Source organism: Lithobates pipiens, unplaced genomic scaffold (genome assembly GCF_037356315.1).
Source record: "Lithobates pipiens isolate NorthernLeopardFrog02 unplaced genomic scaffold, aLitPip1_a1.2 Scaffold_27, whole genome shotgun sequence".
NCBI classification, from domain to species: Eukaryota; Metazoa; Chordata; class Amphibia; order Anura; family Ranidae; genus Lithobates; species Lithobates pipiens.
The window spans coordinates 126,155,428-126,180,161 of record NW_027507788.1 but is presented as its reverse complement, the minus strand read 5'-3'; the positions used below and the strand labels follow the sequence as shown (position 1 = coordinate 126,180,161).

General features: G+C 41.0%; 1 protein-coding gene across 1 annotated transcript in view; it reads right to left on the bottom strand.

Moving 5' to 3' along the window:
* Positions 1-24,734, bottom strand: part of GRIN2D (glutamate ionotropic receptor NMDA type subunit 2D) — a 1,088,828-nt gene that overhangs the window by 750,465 nt on the left and 313,629 nt on the right. The window lies entirely within an intron of this gene.

Here is a 24,734-nt window from a genome sequence, read left to right as displayed (position 1 = left end):
AAATCAACCCTAATTACCTCTGTAGCTACAGGCACCTTGGAATGTGCTTTAAATCAATCCCCAATTACCTCTGTAGCTGCAGGCACCTTGAGATGTGCTTTAAATCAACCCTCAATTACCTCTGCAGCTGCAGGCACCTTGGGGCAATTCATCTTCAAAGTACTGCAGAAGCACTATAGTAAATTCTTATATGTCCATAGTCTGGCCATAGGTTCCCCTTAAAGCTGATAAATGGCTAGTTCCCTATTTTCCTCTTGAGCAACCTAGTAAAAGTATGTTGTGGTGGAACTATCAGTGGTCAGTGGGAGTGTGTTTAACAGCTTGCATACATCATAGTTCCCTGTCTGAGTACACTTCTCAAGAGATTTTAGACTTGATGCAAACATTTGGCTGGTTCTTGGGAGGTGTTCTGGTAATCTTCATTATCATTGATGGACTAGTACCCAATCCACTAAAAAGGGCAGACTGCTGACAGCCAGGCTGGGGAAGAAGTGACTGAATGATGCTGGATAAGGTATTGTCACACTGTGCAATAACACAAAGCTAACCACTTTCTTGTCATGAGTGGATGATTTACAATGAGGCAGAAAAAAAGTAAAGCTAGAGTTTATAAGTATAGGAAAGTGAACCGTAAATAAACACATGTATACTCTTTCACTGAGCGCTCATAGATAACTCAAAAAGGTAAAAGACCCATTAACTGCTGCTATCAAATAAACATTATACTAAAAATACTAGAACCTCCAAAGGAAATACCCACATTAGCAGTGCTGAAATTAAATACAGTTCAACAATGTCCTTGGGAATAAATTCTTTGTAACAGCCACAATGTCCGTAGAATCAAAACCAGGAAAGGTGAGTGATAAATAGTATGGCAAGTCATCCAGAAAACCAAGGTTGTAAAATGATCCTCCTGTCACCACACCTCATGCAGCATCGCTGTCTTAGGGTATTAAACTCACCAAATTTCAAATGTAAGCAAGCCTTCAGATTAATAATCAGAAGATAACATATCTCCTTCTCACATCAGAGGATCATGGTATGAACTACCTCTTAAGCTCCAAGGTTGAAAACACTGATGTAGATTCCACAACTCATCAATGATGATACCAAAGGAACGATCACACAGCATAATTCCATTTAAAAGAATGATTGTCCATAAAACCTCCCTATATATTGCACTTACAAACTGAATAAAAAGCAATAGCATGTAACAAATAAACATCTGTTAGTGTGTGTAACTCTCACCGCTCCTCTGGATTGAAAAACAGCAATGGTATCCAGGTCGAGTCCCACGCATGAAAGACAAGCAAAGTAGCTGTGTGGACACACGCCATGTAGACACAAAGTGGTGCTGCATGAGGTGTGGTGACGGGAGGATCATTTTACAACCTTGGTTTTCTGGATGACTTGCCATACTATTTATCACTCATAAGGGCAATATTGAACTGTATTTAAAGTTAGAGTTTAGCTTTAAAGGCTAAGTTCACCTTTAGGACAATCTTACATGTTTCCAACACACCCTCAAAAAGGACCCTCCTCTGACAGTATGTAGGGAGTCATCGCTCCACACAGTAGCTGTCAGATTTGAAGTCAGTGCAGCTATGTGGGTCCCTGCCTGCACAGATAAGTCAATAATACACAGAGATCTGTGCCTGGATGACCTACAAGTCCTGTGGTTTCAATGGAATACAAGTGCAGTAATCACTGCACTCAAAGTTCATTGACACTTCTTCCAGCTCTGTAACTGAAAGTCTGTACCTCGGTATAGACATAAAGCTGGAAGAGAAGTTTGGCATTGCACCCACCATCCATCGATCAGTGTTGTAATGCTTTGAAGGTTCACTTGCAAAGAAATTAAAAATGTACATATTTCTGCAAAAATATGAGCATATCTGCATTTCGCAAAAATGGACTTAGCCTCTAGGCTTTGTGCTGCCCACTTTAACCCTGCTGGCTCAGGGTGTGCCAGATACCACCTTTCTCACAACCATACATTACTGTGATAACTAAAGAAGTAACAAAGGTATTTTTTTTGTTTTGATTTTAGTTTTGATGGCAGTGATCCGCTATCAGTAAAAGTCTTTGGTTGCCTAGCTGCTAATCCCACAGTAGTCATCTTTGTAGTTAGGGCCCATATCACAGCTAGATTGTGCATATAAATGACACTCATAAAAAATATATTTCTTGCTTTCCAAACTACAAAAATAACATCTTTATAAAGGGACAGCCATATCCAGATGTGGATTGAGTTATAAGTGGTACGAAGAGACGGTATCAACGTGTATTTTAGAAAGATGTAAACCTATCCATAAGAGGAGAATCGTTTCTGATGCTGTACAAAGCCAAACAACATTCTTTGCCTCTGGGGACAACCAAGAGAATTTGAAAGGAGAGCTGATAATGAAATAGGAGATTTATACAGTATACTGGGACACAGAAAAAGAAAAGCACGAGATATGATTAACACCCATAGGTCCTACTGGCAGTAATTTCCTCCCTTCCATTGAGTTTCAAAGCTAGCTACTGAATTCAGTTGTTATATTAAAAATAATAAAAAAATAATGCAAAAGCAGTAGTATGGGGATGAATATCTCTCTACCACATAGCAAAATAAATAAATATGCATACTGAATACTATAGTAAAGTATCTCATGGTAGAGCCAAGCAATAAGAGATAAGCTAATGGGTCCTTCCACGATTCATCATTTATTAGTCTATAAATGCAAATCATGATTTTTTTTTTTAACAAAAGTTTCAAATTGCGAAATTTTAAATGTTAACACTTTGATTAGGGGAAACCACAGATTACATGTAATATGACAAAAAATAACTCCTTGGGGTTATAATGACCAATTAAAGGACTAGCCCTGATTCCTTTTACAGCTTTGTAGCCAATGAAAGGTTAAATATGGAGTGCATTTGCATGTGTCTTTGTCATGTTAGGATTAGAGATCACCAAAACCGAGAGGTATCATTTCATGAAAAATTCTAAATGCATTGAAAGCAAACTGGAAGATATAATTAAGGATGTTTTTTGATGCAATGAGCTTTCAATGGCTCTTGAATGTTACAGAAGCTCTTTTCTAGAATATAGGACTTGAATTACAGGCCCCTCATTTGCTTACTTTTTTTTTTTACAGAAAAAAACAGGCAGCAAAAAAAAATAAAAAAATACAATGAAAATTGCAAACATTACACAATTAACACCCACATTAACAATAAAAATAACTTAAAGACAAACAATAAATAAATGTATGAATCTACCATATTACTAGGTTACATAGTTACATAGTTAGAGAGGTTGAAAAAAAGACACAAGTCCATCAAGTTCAACCAAGATGGTTCACCCCTATGCATTTTTTAGTGCATTTTTCAGTTTTCAGAAACACATTACAGTCTATTTAACATGGTTTTCTATAGTACATGTTCAAATCTATGCATTTTCAGCCGATGCGTTTTTGCAAAAGGGCAGGGACTTTTTTTTACCTGCAGAAGATTGCATTTTGCATGCAATAGACTTTAATAGACCCACAGCAAAACTGCGTTACGCTTTTGTTGTGTTTTTACATGCATTTTGCATTTGCACTTTTTTCCTCCATAACAAACTGTGAATATCTGGTTGTTAAGGAGCAGGCCGGGAAGCAATCAATCAGTCATCAGCTGTTAGTGAGGAATGTACAAAAAAAAGAATTGCTGGCAATAAAAAAAATCAGGCAAAAAATGGCGTGCGGCCCCCCTCAATCCATACCAGGCCCTTAGGTTCTGGTATGGATTTTAAGGGAAACCCCATGTCAAAATTATTTTAAAAATGGTGTGGGGTTCCTCTCAAAATCCATACCAGACCCTTATCCAAGCATGCAGCCCAGCAGGTCAGGTAAGGGAGAGCATGAGCCAGCTCTCCCCCTCATGAACCATACCAAGCCACATGCCCTCAACATGAGGGTGTGTTTTTGGGCAGGGGGGTTCTGCCCCCCAAAGCACCTTGTCCCCATGTTGACAGGGACAAAGGCCTTTCCCCCACAACCCTGGTCGGTGTTTTTGGGGGTCTTCGGGAAGAGGGCTTATCAGAATCTGCAAGCCTCCTTTCACAAGTCTGACAGTTCTTAAATAACTAAGGGGGGTCACCCGATGAAGCCCAGCATGCCCCTGGCTGACAGGGCCACCTAATGACATCAGCGGGTCACCCTGCTCCTTTGTTATTATTATTATTATACAGGATTTATATAGCGCTCACAGTTTGCGCATCACTTTAAAACATGAGGGCAGACAGTACAATTACAATACAATTCAATACAAGCGGAATCAGAGGGCCCTGCTTGTTAGAGCTTACAATCTAGAAGATATTTAAGAACTATCAGATGGGATAGGTGGCAGATGGTGGGAGCGGATTGTTTTTTTTTCTCTTTTTTCGGGTAAGTAGTGGCGGTGGACATTGTGATTGACAATGCATCTACATCAGGGGACATTGCTTTTTATGACTTTTCAAGAACTGCCTACTGTCATATTTTATGCTACACTTTTTTTTCTTTTTGGTGAATATACAGGGGTACTATGTACCCCATACTCATTCACATGGGGGCTTCCAGATTATTTAAATAAAGCCTTAAGGAACTATTTCAGGCAACAAGTGAAAAAAATCATTGAATCAGCCAGGTTGTTCAACCGGTATTGCAACTGTTACTAGTTCCAGTCCAAGCCAATTCTGGCATTTCTTTCATACATGTAAATTTTTTTTGCTAGAAAATTACTTAGAACCTCCAAACATTATATATTTTTTTAAGCAGAGACCCTGGAGAATAAAATAGTTGATTTTTTTTAATGTCGTATGCTATTTGTACAGCGGTCTATCAGATACATTTTCAGGAAAAAATAACATTTTCTGAGAATACCTAATAGGGCACACTTTAAAAATGTCGCTTGTGGAACGGCACCAAACTATGGTACCTAAGAATCTCCATAGGAGACATTTCAAAAGCCTTTACTGGTTACACAGGAATTCTGGCACTAGAATTATTGCTATTGCTCTGACCCTTGTGACTATATCTGACATGTGTGGTGCGGTCACCGTTTACATATGCGTGTACACCATTTACACTTGTGTACAAGCTTCCCATCTGCAGTTCTTCACAACCACCTGTAGTTCAGGCCACAGAAATCTGTTGTTGATCCTAATCGCAAATGTGAATGAGGCCTTACGTTTAGCAACTGATGATTAGTGGTTTTCTGTGTTGGAATGTTGCAGTTGAGAATCACCTATGCTACATAGCCCCACAGATGAATGCAGGGAAAAGTATTATTATTTTATATAAATTAGAAGTTTCTGAAATGATTACAATTGATTTTCTTTTGTTACCATTGTATTATTATTTGACTTCAACTCTTGTTTGTTTTCATCTCATTTTCATGATGCATTTCATGTGTTTATGCTATAGGCAAAATTAATAATAAAATATAAGCCTGACTGAGAAAAAAATGGAAGTCAGAGCTTTTGCCAAAGACAGTGCAGCAATATGCTATGTAATTCATTGTGACAGTTTTCATAAAGGATCGCATTAGTACATAAACTCGAAAAAACACTATAGCAATTATACTTCATTTTAAGGTAAGCTGAAAGTTTCGCTCTGTAGTAAACACTTCAACTAATAGGATCTGCTTAACAAACACAGAATACTCGGTATCTAATTAGTCAGAGAGATCAAAGTGCCTTCAGGTTTTAGCCCACACTGAATGTCAATTCTTCCAAAAGGATTAAAAAAAATAAATAGGGGCCCTATTGAACTACTTAAAAGATCCATCATTGGATTGGAAAACAAATTCCATTATTTTATTTATTTTATTTTAATGAGATGCTGACCACCAATTAAAAGCACTAACAGCCATTTTACCTTAATCCTTGTCTCCCTTTTTTCCTACCAAAGCCACAGAAAATAATTATTTGTTTTATTTAATGACAACCTACCCAAACAAAAGCCTCTGTAAAAAATAAATTAGGACATCACAAAATGTAGGTTATAATTACGTCCTAGACATATTTAATAATTGTCCATATCTTACAGATAAGTTTTGCTAGTTTAGGACAAGTGGAAATATTAAATACAAAGTTCCATTGAGCTTTTATCTTGTTTTAGCTAATTATTTAGTCAATTATAAAATGAACAATCTGATAAAAAGAGAAAATGGTGTTTGCTTGCATTTATTCTGGCTGAATTGATGAAAAATCGTACATATGCTAATTAATAAAATAGCCGTAGGCCCTTTCACAGCATCGCATATTGCATTATATTTCATGTTATCATGCATTGCATTAGGTTAACCAACATGGCAGATTGCACAAAAGAAGTGCCTGCACCATTTTTAGCAACACAAGGAACCACAGTGCACAGTAGCAAAGTACTAAGCAGGTCTGTTGGGGTACCATTTAGAATATATATTGTCTCACAAAAGTGAGCACATCCCTAACATTTTTGTAAATATTTTATTATACCTTTTCATGTGACAACACTGAAAAAAATACATTTTGCTACAATTTAAAGTAGTGAGTGTACAGCTCGTATAACAGTGTAAATTTGCTGTCCCCTCAAAATAACTCAACAGACAACTATTAATGTCTAAAGCGCTGGCAATAAAAGTGACACCCCCTAAGTGAAAATGTCCAAATTGGGCCCAAAGTTTCAATATTTTGTGTGACCACCATTATTTTCCAGCACTGCCTTAACCTTCTTGGGCATGGAGTTCACCGGAGCTTCACAGGTTGCCATAGGAGTCCTCTTCCACTCCTCCATGACGACGGAGCTGGTGGATGTTAGAGACCTTGCACTCCTCCACCTTCCATTTGAGGATGCCCCACAGATGCTCAATAGGGTTTAGGTCTGGAGACATGCTTGGCCAGTCCATCACCTTTACCCTTAGCTTCTTTAGCAAGGCAGTGGTCATCTTGGTGGTGTGCTTGGGGCAGTTATCACACTGCCCTATGACCCAGTCTCCGAAAGAAGAGGATTTTGCTCGGCTTTAGTATATCAGTACATGTTGGCCTTCATGGTTCCCTCAATGAACTGTAGCTCCCCAGTTCCGGCAGCACTCATACAGCCCCAGGCCATGACACTCCCACCACCATGTTTGACTGTAGGCAAGACATACTTGTCTTTGTACTCCTCACCTGGTTGCCGCCACACACACTAGACACCATCTGAACTGAATACGTTTATCTTGGTCTCATCAGACCACAGGACATGGTTTCAGCAATCGATGTCCTGTCTGCTTTTCTACAGCAAACTGTTTGCAGGCTTTCTTGTGCATCATCTTTAGAAGAGGCTTCCTTCTGGGACAACAGCCATGCATACCAATTTGATGAAGTGGGCAGTATCTGGTTTGAGCACTGAGAGGCTGGCCCCCCACCCCTTCAACCTTTGCAGCAATGCTGGCAGAACTCATACGTCTATTTCCCAAAGACAACCTCTGGATATGATGCTGAGCACGTGCACTCAACTTCTTTGGTCGACAATGGCGAGGCCTGTTCTGAGTGGATCCTGCCCTATTAAACTGCTGTATGGTCTTGGCCACCATGCTGCAACTCAGTTTTAGGGCAATCTTCTTATAGCCTAGGCCATCTTTCTGTAGAGTGGCAATTATTTTTTTCAGATCCTCAGAGAGTTCTTTGCCATGAGGTGCCATGTCGAACTTCAAGTGACTAGTATGAGAGAGTGAGAGTACTAACACCAAATTTAATACACCTGCTCCCCCTTTCACACCTGAGACCTTGTAACACTATGACACCCAGGATGGTAAATGGCTAATTGGGCCCAACTTGGACATTTTCATTTATGGGTGTACTCACTTTTTTTGAGGGGACAGCAAATTTACACTGTTATACAAGCTGTACACTCACTGCTTTACACTTTACATTGTAGCAAAGTGTAATTTCTTCAGTGTTGTCACATGAAAAGATATACCGTATTTATCGGCGTATAACACGCACCTTTTTCCCCTTAAAAGCAGGGGAAAATCTCGGGTGCGTGTTATACACTGATTCCCCACAGTTCTGAGCCTCTGGGTGGCTTTCAGCCACCTTCAGCTCTTCAAGGCGGCTTTCGGCCGTCTTCGCCCGTTCTCGGCGGCTTTCGGCCATCTTCGGCCATTCTCGGCGGCTTTGGGCCGCCTTCGGCCGTTCTCGCCAGCTTTCGGCTCTTCTCTGCGGCTTCCGGTGGCCTAAAGCTGCAGAGAAGAGCTGAAGGCGGCCTGAGGCCGCTGAGAACTACTACGCGTCACCGAGATACACATCCAGCTCTGTATCTCGGTGGTGGCATTTAAAAAAAATAAAAAAGAGACCATTTAAATAGACAAGGCTGCAATGGTGGACAAGGCTGCATAAGGCTGCAATGGTGGACAAGGCTGCATAAGGCTGCAATGGTGGATAAGGTTGCATAATGCTGCATGACAAGGCTGCAATGGTGGACAAGGCTGCATAAGGCTGCATGACAAGGCTGCAATGATGGACAAGGCTGCAGATGACACTGATGGGCATATAAATGTAAGTTTTTCTTTTCCTTAAAATTCCCTCCTAAACTTGGGGTGCGTATTATACGCCGATAAATACGGTAATAAAATATGTACAAAAATGTGAGGGGTGTACTAACGTTTGTGAGATACTGTATATATATATATATATATATATATATATATATAAATGTAGGTAGATCTATCTATCCATATCTATCTATACTGTATATATATATATTTTTTTTTTTTCATCCTTTGTTGCAGCTTAGTGCTGCTGACCCCCTGCAACCTCTTTGCAGTCACCTCCTGTCTATATTCACTTCAGCAATGGCTGCATGGCATTTCTCAGGGCAGGCTTCCTGATGGTGACAAGAGTAAACCATGTATGTGTAATGTGTGTTGGCACAGCTGCTTGTAGCCTTTTTTTTATTTAAAGCCTGCGTCACATCTTGACAATGCAAGGGCACAGTTAAGAGAAAGAATAGAGAGTCACCCTATAGCAGAAATGTAATTTGTGGGCTTCAAAACACCAGACTTCACAATTTATTTTAATTCATGCATTTTTTTTTATTTTATGAATACAATGTATGTTTATTTATGTTTTATTCGCACAACGCAACCATGTTTGTAGACATTTTACTATTGGTTTGGTATTTTATGGCATAGAGTGTAGCTGTGGTGATTAGTGAGTGGTGTTATCACTTTATTTAATTTGAGGCACTGAGCACAGTTTTTTTTATTTAGTTTATTATAGCAGAAGGTACATGAACAAGGACCTTTATAGCTGGGTCTATGGGTAGTATTTAAAAAAAAAAAATTTAATGAATAAAAATGACTTAAAAATACATCAATTAATTAATTACAATAAATTATACTGAAGCTTAGATATCACAATCCAAAAAAATGCAATTTACCTGAAACTTAATTTGAGAGTAGCTGAAAGCTCAAATTATCTTACAGTTCTGTAAACTACAAATTTCCCCACCCCCATGTAATGGAGATGAATAAAAGACATGCTTGAAGTCCAACCTGGTTGGCAACAGTGGCATCACTAGGGTTGGTATAACCCAATGTGGTAAAACATGGTGTCCCCCCCACTACCTATAGTCGCCCCTCAGTACAGACCTCTCTCCCTCAGTACAGACCACATCCGCTAAGTATAGACCCCCCCTACATCAGTACAGACCCCCCCACCAATTATAGTCCTTCCTCAGTACAGACCCCCCCTCCAAGTATAGTCCCCCCTTAGTATGTGAATGCTGATTATTCAGAGAATTACCGTATTTATGTTTATTGAGGATTGTTTTTTTATGTACTAACAGCTAAGCTTCATACACGCAATACGAAAATTGGATGAAAAATACCACTTTTGAAGCGTTTGTGCATATGAGCGTATCAATTTTTTTTTTTGGTGGGGGAGTGGATCTTGGGTGGGAGTTCCCACGCTTTTTCCCCCAGGACTTGACCCCTGCCTACAATGCTGTATGCTCCCTTAATAAGTTTTACAATCCATTCCAGTTGGAGGTAGTCCCTTTCCCTTTGTGTTTGCAATTGGCACAATGAACCGCCTTTCTGACACCCAAAATGAAGCTCTAGCCAAGTGGTATTTTTGTCATGTCCTATAAACATCATGCAAGGCACCATGGGGTGTGGAAATTGAATCAGGTATCTTGGCAGTTTGTGATTGCTAGGGGAAGCAGAAAGTTCTACGCGGGCAACACCCATGCTTCAAGTTCCAGGAGACTCATGGATGAAACAACCACTCATTAATAAAGTTGCGAAAATGGAGATCTAGCTGTGTTCAGCCTGATCCGCAATTAGATTGTGGTCAGGTGCAATTCTGCCCATGCCATGATTGGCTTGACTTCTCTCAAAAGTGTGTTTATTTTTTGTGCCCTCTGCCTTTGAATATAGGCAACTTGCTATTTTGTCCATCTACAGTAGGACTGACTTCTCTTCCCAGCATATTGGAGACCATTCCTTTTGCTCATAATCTCCATCTTCCCTGAATGCAGATACCATTGCAATGGGCCCCCAGTCCCTCTCACAAGCATCCACTGTAATTGTGGACCAACTTATTGAACCTAAAGGCCAATATGTTGTCACTGAGTCCTTCAGTCACCACCACAGGCTATCCCTCATGTAGGGTGACACAGTGATCAGTTGCCGCAAGTGATGTCTCCTCCATTGGGCAAGAAAGTCTGTCTGAAATTGCCTTATAGGTCTGAACTTTTTTATCTTGAGGAAGGAGCTCAACTTCCCTCCTATAACTCTTAAAAAGTTCACCTTTTTTTCTAAGCTGACCATCGTTAGCACACACCCTCCACCTATCAACTAGGTCTTCACAGCATCCCCAGCATTTCTGCATGTGTGTATTTGCCTGGCTTCCCCAGCATCCCTTCAGATGCTCAGGCTGCATGTTAAACTCTCTGGGGCAGCATGCAGTACACAGGACACTCCTGTTATAGTGCAAGGCCCTGTCTAATTGTTTACAGAGTTATTAGATAGATCTATTAAATATTGAAGGTTTGGAAAATCGAAAAGAAATTATAAAAAGATTGTACAATCAGATTGTATAGATTGCATTTATAAACCTAAAATTACCTAGTTGCTTTTTAAATGTCATTGTTAACGCCACATCAAACACCAAAGCAAATACACATTTTGCTACATAAACAAAGGTGACAAACAAATTTAAAAATATGCAACGCGACCACGCCAAAATGTCTCATGAGCTACTTTGCCACGTGTAGTGTAGCTCATTGAATTCAATGGGCTGCCCTATGCATATCACTGTAAAAATGAGTCAAAAACAAAAGCGCTCCAACTATTCTAGGTGTAAATGGGACCTGAAAGTAAAATTGGTGCATATACAGAAGAACAATGAGACTCCACTTACATCTGTGTGTTTCCAAACGCATTGCAAACTGCCCAAAAAATGTGCACTTTACCATGCATTTCAGAAACGCTGCAAATTTGCATAATGCTTTTATTGTCATTACATGTTAACCACTTGCTGCCCTCCATATAGCAGAATTACAGTGGCAAAGTGGTTGTGATATCGTGAATGGACGTCATATGACATGATCAGGATAACAAGCCATCGCACACATTGTTGCGATCATTGTTGCGATATGTCATTCTGACACATCGCAATCTAGGTAAAGAGTCTCTGATGGAGATTATTTACCACATGTCCAGCCGTGTCCAATCACGGCTGATTACAATGTAAACAGGAAGAGCCGTTTATCTGGTTTTCCTCACTCTCGTCTGACAGACACGAGTAGAGGAGAGACGATCGGCTTCTCCTCTGACAAGGGGTTTTGTGTTGATTGTTTATCAGTGCAGCCCCACCCCACTGTTGTCCACCAGGGACCACCAGGGATGACCACCACTGATGACCACCAAGAATGGCCACCACTGATGACTGCCTGGTATGGCATCTCTGGTGGCCATGGATGGCAATATGTGCCCACACATGATGCCAATGTGTGCCCACACATAATGCCAATCAGTACCCACCAGCAGTACCTGCCAGTGCCTCAATAGCAGTGATGCCCATCAATGCTATCTATCAGTGTAAATCAGTGCCACTCATCAGTACCCATCAGTGCAGCCTTTCAGTGATCATCAGTGCCGCCTATAATTGCCCATCAGTGCCACCTATGAGTGCCCATCTGTGCCACCTATAAGTGCCCATCAGTGCTGCATATCAGTGCTGCCTATCAGTGCCCATCAGTGCCTCCTATCAGTGCCCATCAATATCGCATATCAGTGCCTGTCATCAGTGCCACCTCATCGGTGCCACCTCATTGGTGCCACCTCATCTGTGCTCATCAGTACCACCTTCTCAGTGCCGTCAGTGCAGCCACATCAGTGCCCACCAGTGAAGGAGAAAATGTACTTATTTACAAAATTTTATAACAGAAACGACAGACTTAGAAAGAAGTCTTGACTCAAAATTGTCCACCAAACTCGGCAGTCTGGCGGACAATCCGCCCCTCTGTGTGCTAGTCCGCTGGACTTTTGAAATGAACGGACTTGCCCACACACAGAGAAAAGTTTGTTAATTTTTAACGTGACTCCAGGTAGACCGGACTAGCGAAGGAAGTCAATGTCGCCGCCTCCATCGGCGAGACTGACACCTTGCTAGCCCCGTCGCCTGGTATGGATTTAAAGGGGAACCTCAAAGCTGAAAAAACGGCATGGGGCCCCCCAAAGTCCTTACCAGACCCTTATCCGAGCACGCAGCCCGGTCAGTCAGGAAAGGGGATGGGGACAAGCGAGCGGCCTCCCCTCCTGAGCCATACTAGGCCGCATGCCCTCAACACGGGGGGTGCTTTGGGGAAGGGGGCCCTGTGGGGGTGTTATCGGAATCACAATAAGGGGCCCCCAGATCCCGGCCTTCCACCCTTTGTGAATGAGTATGAGGTATGATGTACCCCTACACATTCACCTGGGGGAAAAAAGTGTAAATAAAAAACACACAACACAGGTTTTTAACCACTTTAGCCCCGGACCAATTTTCAGCCTAAGGACTAGAGGTCTTTTTACAATTTTTCACTGCACTGCTTTAACTGGTAATTGCGCGGTCATGCAATGTTGTACCCAAATGAAATTTGCGTTCTTTTCTTCCCACAAATAGAGCTTTCTTTTGATGGTATTTGATTGCCTCTGCGATTTTTATTTTTTGCGATATAAATGGAAAAAGACCGAAAATTTTGAGAAAAAATGATATTTTCTACTTTTTGTTATAAGAAAAATCAAATATATTTATGGGTTTGCGCAAAAGTTATAGCGTCTACAAACCAGAGTACATTTTCTGGAATTTACACAGCTTTTAATTTATGACTGCCTATCTCATTTCTTGAAGTGCTAAAATGGCAGGGCAGTACAAACCCCCCCCCAAATGACCCCATTTTGGAAAGTAGACACCCCAAGGAAATTGCTGAGGGGCATGTTGAGCCCACTGAATATTTTTTTTTTGTCCCAAGTGATTAAATAATGACACAAAAAAAAAAAAAGTTTACAAAAAGTTGTCACTAAATGATATATTGCTCACACATGCCATAGTTATATGTGAAATTGCACCCCAAAATATATTCTGCTGCTTCTCATGAGTATGGAGATACCACATATGTGGGACTTTTTGGGAGTCTAGCCGCGTACGGCACCCCGAAATCCAATCACTGCCTTCGGGATTTCTAAGGGTGCAAATTTTTGATTTCACTTCTCACTACCTATCACAGTTTCGAAGGCCATAAAATGCCAAAATAACACAAAACCCCCCCAAATGACCCCATTTTGGAAAGTAGACACCCCAAGGAAATTGCTGAGGGGCATGTTGAGCCCATTGAATATTTTTTTTTGTCCCAAGTGATTGAATAATGACACAAAAAATAAAAAATAAAAAAAAGTTTACAAAAAGTTGTCACTAAATGATATATTGCTCACACATGCCATAGTTATATGTGGAATTGTACCCCAAAATATATTCTGCTGCTTCTCCTGAGTACGGGGATACCACATATGTGGGACTTTTTGGGAGTCTAGCTGCATACGGCACCCCGAAAACCAATCACTGACTTCAGGGTTTCTAAGGGTGCAAATTTTTTATTTCACTCCTCACTACCTATCACAGTTTCGAAGGCCATAAAATGCCAAAATAACACAAACCCCCCCCCCAAATGACCCCATTTTGGAAAGTAGACACCACAAGCTATTTACTGAGAGGCATGTTGAGTCCATGAAATATTTTATATTTTGCCACAAGTTGCAGGAATATTACAATTTTTTTTTTTTTGCACAAAGTTGTCACTAAATGATATATTGCTCACACATGCTATGGGCATAAGTCAAATTACACCCCAAAATAAATTCTGCTGCTTCTCCCGAGTACGGGGATACCCCATGTGGGGGACTTTTTGGGAGCCTAGCCACGTACGGGACCCCGAAAACCAAGCACTGCCTTCCAGATTTAAATATAAATTGCTACCAAAAAAACTGTTAGCGATCGCAGGGATCAGGCCTGACTCTGCGAACGCTGCAGTTATGTGTTTAGTGTTTTGTAAATGACAGTGATCGATCGATACTGCACTTGAGTGGGCTGGGTGGAGGGGCAAAACGCAGGTGCTAGCAGGTATCTGGGCTGATCCCGCTAACAATGCGTTTTTTTGGAACCCTAAACTGCTGGGGACACTAGTATAGATCTGATCAGATCAGATATTGATCTGTTCAGATTCGATACCACTACGGGAGGTTTATGCTTTGCGCGTGGGTGTTAGCGGTACTGGCACTAGCCTAGCGCTGCCTGGGGCGACTCAGACCCTGACCCTAAAACCTAATTGATATCACCCGCCGGGTGATCAGGGGGTTAAACCTTTATTGGGTAATAAATGGTGGGTGCCCTGATGCTATAAAAAGCAAACTAACTAACCAGAGTCACCTGTAACACTTATACGGTGATCACTGGTGAAAGGGTTAACTAGGGGCAATCAGGGGGTTCACATTTTTATTAGGTAGTATATGGGGGTCCCTGGCGCTATATAAAAACCTGACGGCTAACCTAAATAACTAACTGGCTAACCAGCGTCACCAGTGACACTTATACGGTGATCGTTGGTGAAAGGGTTAACTAGGGGCAATCAGGGGGTTAAAACCATTATTGGGTAGTATATGGGGGTACCTAGCGCTATAAAAACCTGGCGGTGAACCTAAAAAAATAACTAGCTACCTAGCGACACTAGTGACACTAATGCAGCGATCAGAAAAATGATCGCTTAGTGACACTGGCAAAAGGGGGTGAAAGGGTTAATTAGGGGCAATCAGGGGGTTAAAACCATTATTGGGTAGTATATCGGGGTACCTAGCGCTATAAAAACCTGGCGGTGAACCTAAAAAATAACTAGCTACCTAGCGACACTAGCGACACTAATGCAGCGATCAGAAAAATGATCGCTTAGTGACACTGGCAAAAGGGGGTGAAAGGGTTAACTAGGGGCAATCAGGGGGTTAAAACCGTTATTGGGTAGTATATCGGGGTACCTAGCGCTATAAAAACCTGGCGGTGAACCTAAAAAAATAACTAGCTACCTAGCGACACTAATGCAGCGATCAGAAAAATGATCGCTTAGTGACACTGGCAAAAGGGGGTGAAAGGGTTAACTAGGGGCAATCAGGGGGTTAAAACCGTTATTGGGTAGTATATCGGGGTACCTAGTGCTACAAAAACCTGGCGGTGAACCTAAAAAAATAACTAGCTACGTAGCGACACTAGCGAGACCAATGCAGCAATCAGAAAAATGATCGCTTAGTGACACTGGCAAAAGGGGGTGAAAGGGTTAACTCTAAGGGCAATCAGGGGGTTAAATCTTTATTGGGGGGTGGTAGGGGGCTACCCTGGACCTAACACTAACTGACCTGACACTTTTTACTTTTACAACTGACACTGAATGCAGTGATCAGTAAATAAATGATCACTGCAATCAGTGACACTGTGACGGGGGGGGCGGGGGGGCGGGGGGGATCGGGGGGCGATCGGGGGGGTGATCGGGGGGGGTTTGTGTGCCTGTGTGTTAGTTAGTGTCAGTGTAGTGTTTGGTGCAGACTTACTGTGTCCTCTCCTCGTAGTCCGGTCAATAAGACCGCCCCGAGGAGAATGACATCACTTCCTCAATGCCTGTGTATACAATACACAGTGGGAGGAAGCTTCTCATTCGCCAGGAGCGATCGAGAGGGGATGGCCAGAAACCAACGGCCATCCCCTCATCCCGGATCGCTCCTGAAGCGAACCGGACCGCCGCATCCAGTGGGTCCGATCGGACCCCCCACCCGCTGGAAGGCAAGCACGTACATGTACGTGCTTGTGCCTGTACATGCCATTGTGATGACGTACAATGGCATGCGGCGGTCGTTAAGTGGTTAAAGTACTTTATTAGTCAGCTCCGGGGGTCTTCTTCCGTCTTCGGGGTCTTCTCGCCGGGCTCCTCCTTCGTCGCCGCCGCCATCCTTCTTCCGACTTCGGGGGTCTTGTTTCGCTCTTTGCTTCTTCTTGCTGGGCCTCCGCTTTCTTCTTCCAGCTCTTTAACTAGTGTGTGTGGGCAAGTCCGCTCGTTCGGAAAGTCCGGCGGACCTCCGCTGCAAAGTCCCGTGGATTGTCCGTCGGATAGTCTGATCATGTGTACGTGGCATAATTTATTAAAAGTTCTATTTATACCTGGGCTAAAATCAGAGACAAATACCAAGCCCCCACACTGAACACTTTTGATTTCTACAAATCAAAACATTGGCTAATTTCAGTGCTTGCTAATAGAGACCTGACAACCCAACTGTCGTTGTTTGAGCACATTTGTCATCGGATGCTTCTCTCTCCCAAACTCATATTTACTCTTTACTCACAGTTGAATAACCTCAAAAACCCTAAGAGCCACGCTTACATCCCTGGGTGGTAAAGGGACCTTAAAAGCACTAAAGACAGGGGAAGCTGTCACAAATTTGGACCACACTAACTTCCTGTTCCATTAATATCTTCACAATCGAATTGGCTTTTAAAACAGTTTTGAGGTGTTACTTGGTCTCATCTCATTTGGCACATCTTCACCCATCTGCTTCTGACACCTGTTTCAGGGGTTGCTCTGCTCTAAGAGATGTCCTCCACATATTGTGGTCGTGCCCTATGCTCTCCTGGTTCTGGACAAAATAAACTTTTACAATCAATACCAACTTACTCCTTCCCAAGAGATCTGTGGTATGTCCTCTTACACCTGAAACCTCTGCTCTGGGCCTCACCAAACCTCACTCAAACTGGCTACTGGTGAAACAAACAAAAGCAAGAGCTTGGAAACAACAGTTTATACCCTTTACACAAGTCTGCCACCGCTTAGGCTTCTTTTTCACTAACGAGTAGCCCTGCACTATTCTTCTAGATATGCATGAGAAATTTCTTAACCTCTTGGTACTGTTTGCATGCAAATATGCGGCCTCACGGTGGGTGAGCCCTGTTACCAGCGGCTAATGGAATGCTCCCAATTGCTACTTGTGATTGGGGCTTTCGGATCATGTGAATGCTTTGACAGCCAATCACAACGGTCACATGAATAAACACCTTGAGGGGGCTGGAGATGCTGGTTTCAAGTGGTTAAAATAGGGTGAGCATATTGGATCTTCAGGGTCCATTCTCTACCATTTACACATTGCTATGAGACCCTGGGGCTTCGGTTGGGATGCACCTGGTGTCCTTTTCCACTTTTCTCTTTTCTTCTACCATCCTATATTTATCTAGGCTGTTCCATAGGGGTGATCTTTACTCTCTTTGTTTCTGAATATATACAGTAAGCATCTCACCCACCAGTACCAATTTGGCTGGTTTAGGCACACAGATTCCATTTAGTTTTATGTACATTGTTTCTCTGTTATAGTATGATTAATGTGCTCTTTGACATGCTAAACGTTTTGTTATTTGCTATAATTTCTCTACTTGATGTACGACTGCTACTGGCTTGCAAGTCATTTGTAATATACTTCTATCTGTATATCTAATCGCAATTACACATTGTGTTCCTTAAAATTTTTCAATAAAAACTTACTGAAAGAGAAAGTGGCAGGATTCCTCATTGGTAAGGGGACATTTTTGGTCAACCATATTACCATCTCCTCCACAACCAACAGTGTATCCAAGGAAATTTTGTCAGAGTCCTGCAAAGAGCATAACTTAGTAGGCCTAAGAACATGTCTTTTCTGTCTTTTGTTACTTTTGTGCAAACATGTCCTTAATCCCTTTCAGGAAAGTAAAATGAGACTGCCATTAGTGCAGGAAAGGGAAATAACTTTTGATCTTTTAGGAGTGTCCTCCTCCCCCCAGTCAATCGCCTGCTTCACTGTTGCAATAAATAGCTGCACTAGGTCAAAGCTAAACCCAAATTGCTTTGCTATTGCTTCCTATGATGAAGAATGCTCCCCTTCTGCATGGGGAACCCCACTTGGGTCTTTGTCACTTTTGTGCAAACATGTCCTTAATCCCTTTCAGGAAAGGAAAATAGGACTAACATTAGTGCAGGAAAGGGATAAAACTATGGATGTCCTGTTTCGGGAAGCGTGCCACTGCCTATTCTGCAATAGATTATTTCATGACCTGCTTGAGGATGGATGCCTCTTACTCCATGCCCACTGGAATCTTAGACAGACAGCCCCACACAGACCAAATTGTTTGGCAAGAGAGTTGCACCACAGATCCATCTAAAGCAAGAATGACATCTGGAGCAATGCCTGGGAGACTCTGAGGAGGGACTGTTATTGTCTGGGTGAGAATGACACCTTGATGATCTCTTAGAATGTGAACAGCATGGGCTAAAAGCAGAGAACAAGAGCCTGTCAGATGCACTCTTTTGATACTGGTCCCACTTGTCTGACCATCGGTACCTTAACTATTATGCAAGTGATGGTCTTTCAATGGTGGTGACTGGCTCATGATTTACAGGTACAGGGAGGTCAGCTAGATGAGCAAAAAGAGACAGCACAAGGAAGCAAAATGACAGAAAAGGCTAAGCAGTGAGAAAACAGAGAAAAAAAAAGCCATAGAGACATATTCCTGACCGTACAGAGGACAGCACTTCCAAGGTTCTTGAAAGGAGCCTGCAAGAGAAGAAACTCCCTGCAATAGACATGCCAGCAGCCTGAGCTATTTACTTGACTGGGTTGGAGTAAAACACTCCCAGACATGCCTCCCATGTTAATTGGCTGCTAAGGACGAAAATGCTCTTAACCAAGATCGAGGCCAAGATGTTTGGGATCTACAACGCATGTGTAGCCCAGGAAGCTGTCTGATGTCATCACATGCCTCCCTCCCACCTGTCAAAAACCCAGCCAGAGGTGCTGTGTGTGCTCTAAAGAGTGGCAATGCCTACTCCTGCACACAGGGGAGCCGCACAAACCGCATCCTCTCTGGGCATAACTAAAACACAAAACATTTTGTCCCAGCACTACATTATCCTTAAGAGAGGACAAGGAGAGGAGAGGCAAAGGACATGACACATACACAGACCAGCTTGTCCACGTGTGTGAAGAGAATAGACAGAGATACTGTAACTAGGGATCTGATCACCCCATACCTGAGACCTCGCAGATACATTAGGCATCAGGCAGATTTTGTTTCAGGTGTGGAATCACTGCAATTCCCCATCACCAACAAAAGGGTGTATTTAGCAGCTCAAGATCTGAGGTTGTGTCTAGGAGAGCCTGAACCCATATGGAAACTACTCTAATGCCACGTACACGCGGTCGAAATTTCAGCCAGCAAAAGACAGATGAGAGATTTTCATCGCAAAATGCGACCATGTGTATGCTCCATCGGAATTTTGCTGGCTGAATTTCCACCAGCAAAAGATTGAGAGCAGGTTCGGAGATCGGAAATTCTGTATGTGTGTATGCACTTCTGACGTGCAAAAACGTATGCTCAGATTCAACTACGAGATTGAAGCGATTGCCCTAGATGTTAACACCTTCCCAGCCAGTGTAATTAGTACAGTGACAGCCTATAGTATTATTACTGATCACTGTATTATTGTCACTTGTGATGTCAGTGGCCGTTAGTCAGTTATCCTCAGCGTCAGTTAGTGTCAGATTGACCACCACAGTATCGTAGTGCCATTATAAGTGGCTGATTGCTGCCATTAGTAGTATTAAAATAAAAAATAAAAAATCATATATAATATATTTTGTAGGCACTATAACGTTCACGTAAATCAATTAATAAACACTTATTGGGATTTTTTTATCAAGAACATGTAGCAGAATACATTTTGGCAAAATTGTATGAATTAATTTGATTTTAAAAAAAAATTATTGTTTATGTTTTAATATTTTTTTTCTTAAAAATGTTTGGTCTTTTTTAGTTTATACCGCAACAACTTAAAAACTCAGTGGTGATCAAATACCACCAAAAGAGAGCTCTATTTCTGTGAAAAAAAAATCAAGAAATTTTGTTTGGGTACAGAGTTTCATGACTGCACAATCACCAGTTAAACTAGCGCAGTGCCGAATAGCAAAAAAATGGCCAAATCATGAAGGGGATAAAACCTTCCGGAGCTGAAGTGGTTAATAACTATCTCAATATAAATAAAATTGACACTTGTCCACTGAAGATACCATTTGTAGACGCAAAGCACGTTGGGCAAGGTCAGCGACCTGTGACGTTATTATGCCCGCCGGTGTACAATGGCGTAGTGATAAATGCTTTTTTTCCCTTGTGACATGTGTGAGTATATTTTATGTATAATAAATGGCAAGTTTTAGTGGTACTACTCTATAGACTTCTATTGTTTTTTTCCAACTATCCCTGAGGAAAAGCTGGATATTCTCACAGATTGTGGATTGATTGGACATGTTTATGTGTTTGCACTTCTGGTGATCTGGGAGCACTGCAGTAGGAAGTTTAAGCACATTGTCCTTTAAGCCTCGTACACATGATCGGATTTTCCGCAGACAATACCTCGGACTATTGTCCAAAGGCGTGTGCCTGGAATTTGTCTTGCATACAATCGGCAAGGAATTGTCGGCAAACAAACACGAACATAGTGACATACTATGGGAGTTATTTACTAAAGGAAAATCCACTTTGCACTGCAAGTGCACTTGGAAGTAAAGTCGCTGTAGTTCCGAGGGGGGCATGCAAGGAAATTAAAAAACAGCATTTTAGCTTGCACATGATTGGATAATAAAATCTGCAGAGCTTCCACTCATTTTAAATCGACCCCTTATATTTAAGGAGACTGCACTTCCAAGTGCACTTTCAGTGTAAAGTGGATTTGCCTTTTGTAAATAACCCCCTATGTGTTTTTTCCGATCTTTAGTACCACCCTTTGGGCTCCTTTTACTAATTTCGTGTTAGTAGAAGTTTGGTGAGTGTTGATTCACGCTTTTCATTTTGTGCTTTTCATTTTTCGCTTTTCATTTATTGCTTTTCAGTTTGTTTCTGAACGGCCATTCGTCAACCAGACATGTTGCGGAATCGGAGGAGATAACGTGTTATTTATTATTGGCCTTGGAGTTATTGCTTTGACCCAAGTCCAATCCAGGAACAGGAGGAGGAGGATTTCTTGGACAAAAATTTGGTTGCTTTATTAATTGTAACCAAATCTTTCATATGCCTTTGCTGCGGGAGCTCCAGGAGAATAATCCGGATGATTTTCGGAATTATCTCCGGATGACGGACCCATGCTTTTACCAACTCTTGATATTGTTGACCCCCTATATTAAGAAGCAGGAAACATGCACAAGGCTTTTATTTTATTTTTTGGTTGAATAATGATTTGATTTGTTATATTTTCTATATTGTTGGATGCAGAGAATGCACTTTTTGGTTAAGTTCTATTGGAAGATAGCATGTTTAATTTTATTTGTTTTCTTTTTGTAATGCAGAATAAAAGCATTGTGGAGAATAAAACTTGGCTATGTGTTTTACTTCAAATTACAGTCTGGGAGTAGGCAGTTACATTTAAAAAAATGTAAAATTGACAAGGGACACCAACATAGTTGTATCTTTGATCCAAAAAACTAGAGGATAATGGTGTTGTGGTAACTTGCCCCAAAAAAAAAACAAGCATAATAATATTATTCTTGATATTACTATAAAATAAAAGCCCTTTAAAATACGTTTGGCAGAACTCCATCAGTATCACCAGCAAAGTAGCTTCATTAGCGCTTCTGTCTCGTCCTTGCTTCCGAGCATGCGTGTTTGGACTTTTTTTTGTCCGATGTACTTGTGTACACACGCTTGGAAAATTCAACTACAGAAAATTTTAAAACCTGCTAGCCAACATTTGTCCACGGAAAATCCAAAAATTGCCAGATGGAGCGTACAAATGGTTGGATTTTCCACCAACAGCCTGTCATCACACAATTCCCGTTGGAAAATCCGATCATGTGTGCGCGGCTTTAGGGCCACAATTGGACACTGGGAGTGGACCCTTTGGGGTTGACTTACTAAAGGCAAATAGAGTGTACACTTTGCAAAGTGCAGGTGCACTCTGCTAGTGCAGTAGCTTCAGAGCTTAGTAAATGAGGTAAACCTTCACTTTGCAAAAAATACCCAATCACATGCAAGGAAAATAAAAACAACAGCATTTTTGCTTGCACATGATTGAATGATGAAAGTCAGCAGAGCTTCTGCTCATTTACTGAGCTCTGGAGCAATTGCTCTTTGCAAAGCACACAGTCTATTTGCTTTTAGTAAATCAACCCCTTATGTCTATTCATAGACATTACTACATTTTTAGTCACATTACTTTTGCTGTATGGTATGTTTTCACGTATATAATGTGTTGAATAAGAAGTCATTATTTTTAATTTGTCTGGTTAGTAACATTGGAGCTTGCGCACTTTTTTAAATATACATATAATGTTTAAATATAAGTAAAGCATTCCTTCTATCTCTTTCTTCTTTTCATCTCTCATATGCAAGCTTTATTCTGCTGTTCTCAGACTTCAGGTTCTAGGATGACTACATTCTGCATGCTCTCCTTGTGAATAAAAACATAGCCACCCTTTTCTGCTCGAACCTGAGATGGAGCGCACATCTACATGTAGACACATTCAGTTCTATGACCCTCCACTATTATCGGCACAACAGACAATAGAGACTCAAAAGATAATATGTATGAAAACACTAGTAGCGGTGAGATGCATTGGTGGAGTGGATTGGTGTGGTGGCCTTCTCAATTCATCTAGGTTTCCTGGGTGGTGGCATTTACGCTTTTATGTGGCATTATTTTCTGGGGTTTCTTGTATGAGGCATTTAAACACAGCCTGGTCAGTAACAATGCTACTTATGCACCATATGGATGTTTACAAGATTATATATGAAACATATTCCTGTCCTAATATTCTAGACTATCATTGGACCTGCTATATGAGGCTCCCTGAAGAAGAATTATTTTTGAAATGCATCTGATGTCTCAGTTGTTTACTGACTTTGGTCAAGGTTCTGGCAACTATTACTACTATGTTGCCTATGTACTACTTTCAATCTGTTAGCTTTTTATGACTTTTATATTTTTTTTGATATGTAATAAAGTAATGTTTTTATACATATTATTTTTTGAGTCTCCATAGTCTGCACAGGACAAAGAAGTAGCCTGGAAACCATGGTAAGAGACTTAAAAAAATAAATAAATAAATAAACTAAGCCATGATGAGCACCCTTGATATTTTAGAATGTTTAATGCAAAACTAAATTTGAGTTTAGTGTCACTTTAAGAAGATTAGTTAAAAATGTATAAAAATAAAAAGTAGACGTGCACTGCAGAAAAATGCTTTGTTTCTGTTTTATTCCCTTTTTTTTTTTCGCTTTTTGGGTCATTAGTTATGATCGCAATTTGTGATTCAAAAAAATTCCTAAATTTGAAAAATTCTAAAACATTTGGAAATATCGGAAATTCGAAAAAAAACGGAAATTAAAAAAAATGCAGATTCATAAATTTGATAAAAATCGGAAATTAAGAAATTCTAAAGAAAATCGGATAATTCAGAAATTTGAAAAAAATCGGTACTTCAGAATTGGAAATTTGAAAATATGAAAACATGAAAATTCGAAAAATCTAAAATAATAACTAACTAATAATAACGTAAGTATTACTAACTATTAAAGGGTAAGTTCACCTTTACAGAAAACTCTGTAAGATGAATTTACTCAGGTCCCCCTCCTCGCCCCCCCCCCCCAGTCCCGCTAACCTGGACCACCCTAATCTAAGGTATATGCGCACCAGGTGTCTGGGGCTTAGAAATCCCCTGAGCTGAACATCCAAAACGTCCCTCATCTGGGGGCCGTTTTGGAGCATTCTAATTCGTCAGTGCCATCACATGGGTGGGGCAGACCAATCAGCAGCCATATAGCCCATCCTGTCAGCTATGGAGAAGACGCGTGGCTCCTGAAATGGATATAACGGGGCTTAGAACTGGAGATTGTGCCTGTCCAGGTCAGTGGAACTGGGGGGGTGAGGAGGGGGACCTGAGTAAGTTCACCTTACAGAGTTTTCTGTAAAGTTGAACTTACCCTTTAAATTATAGGTATTGGAATCTCCTTTCAACTTTGGCCATTAGTGAACGTAACGAATAAGAATTTATCTGAATTTGCGAATTATCCAAATGCTGCATCTAAACAAATGGAACCAAACAAATAAATAATGATACAACATTTTTATTATTATTATTATTGTAATTTATTATTAATAATTAGTTCCGTT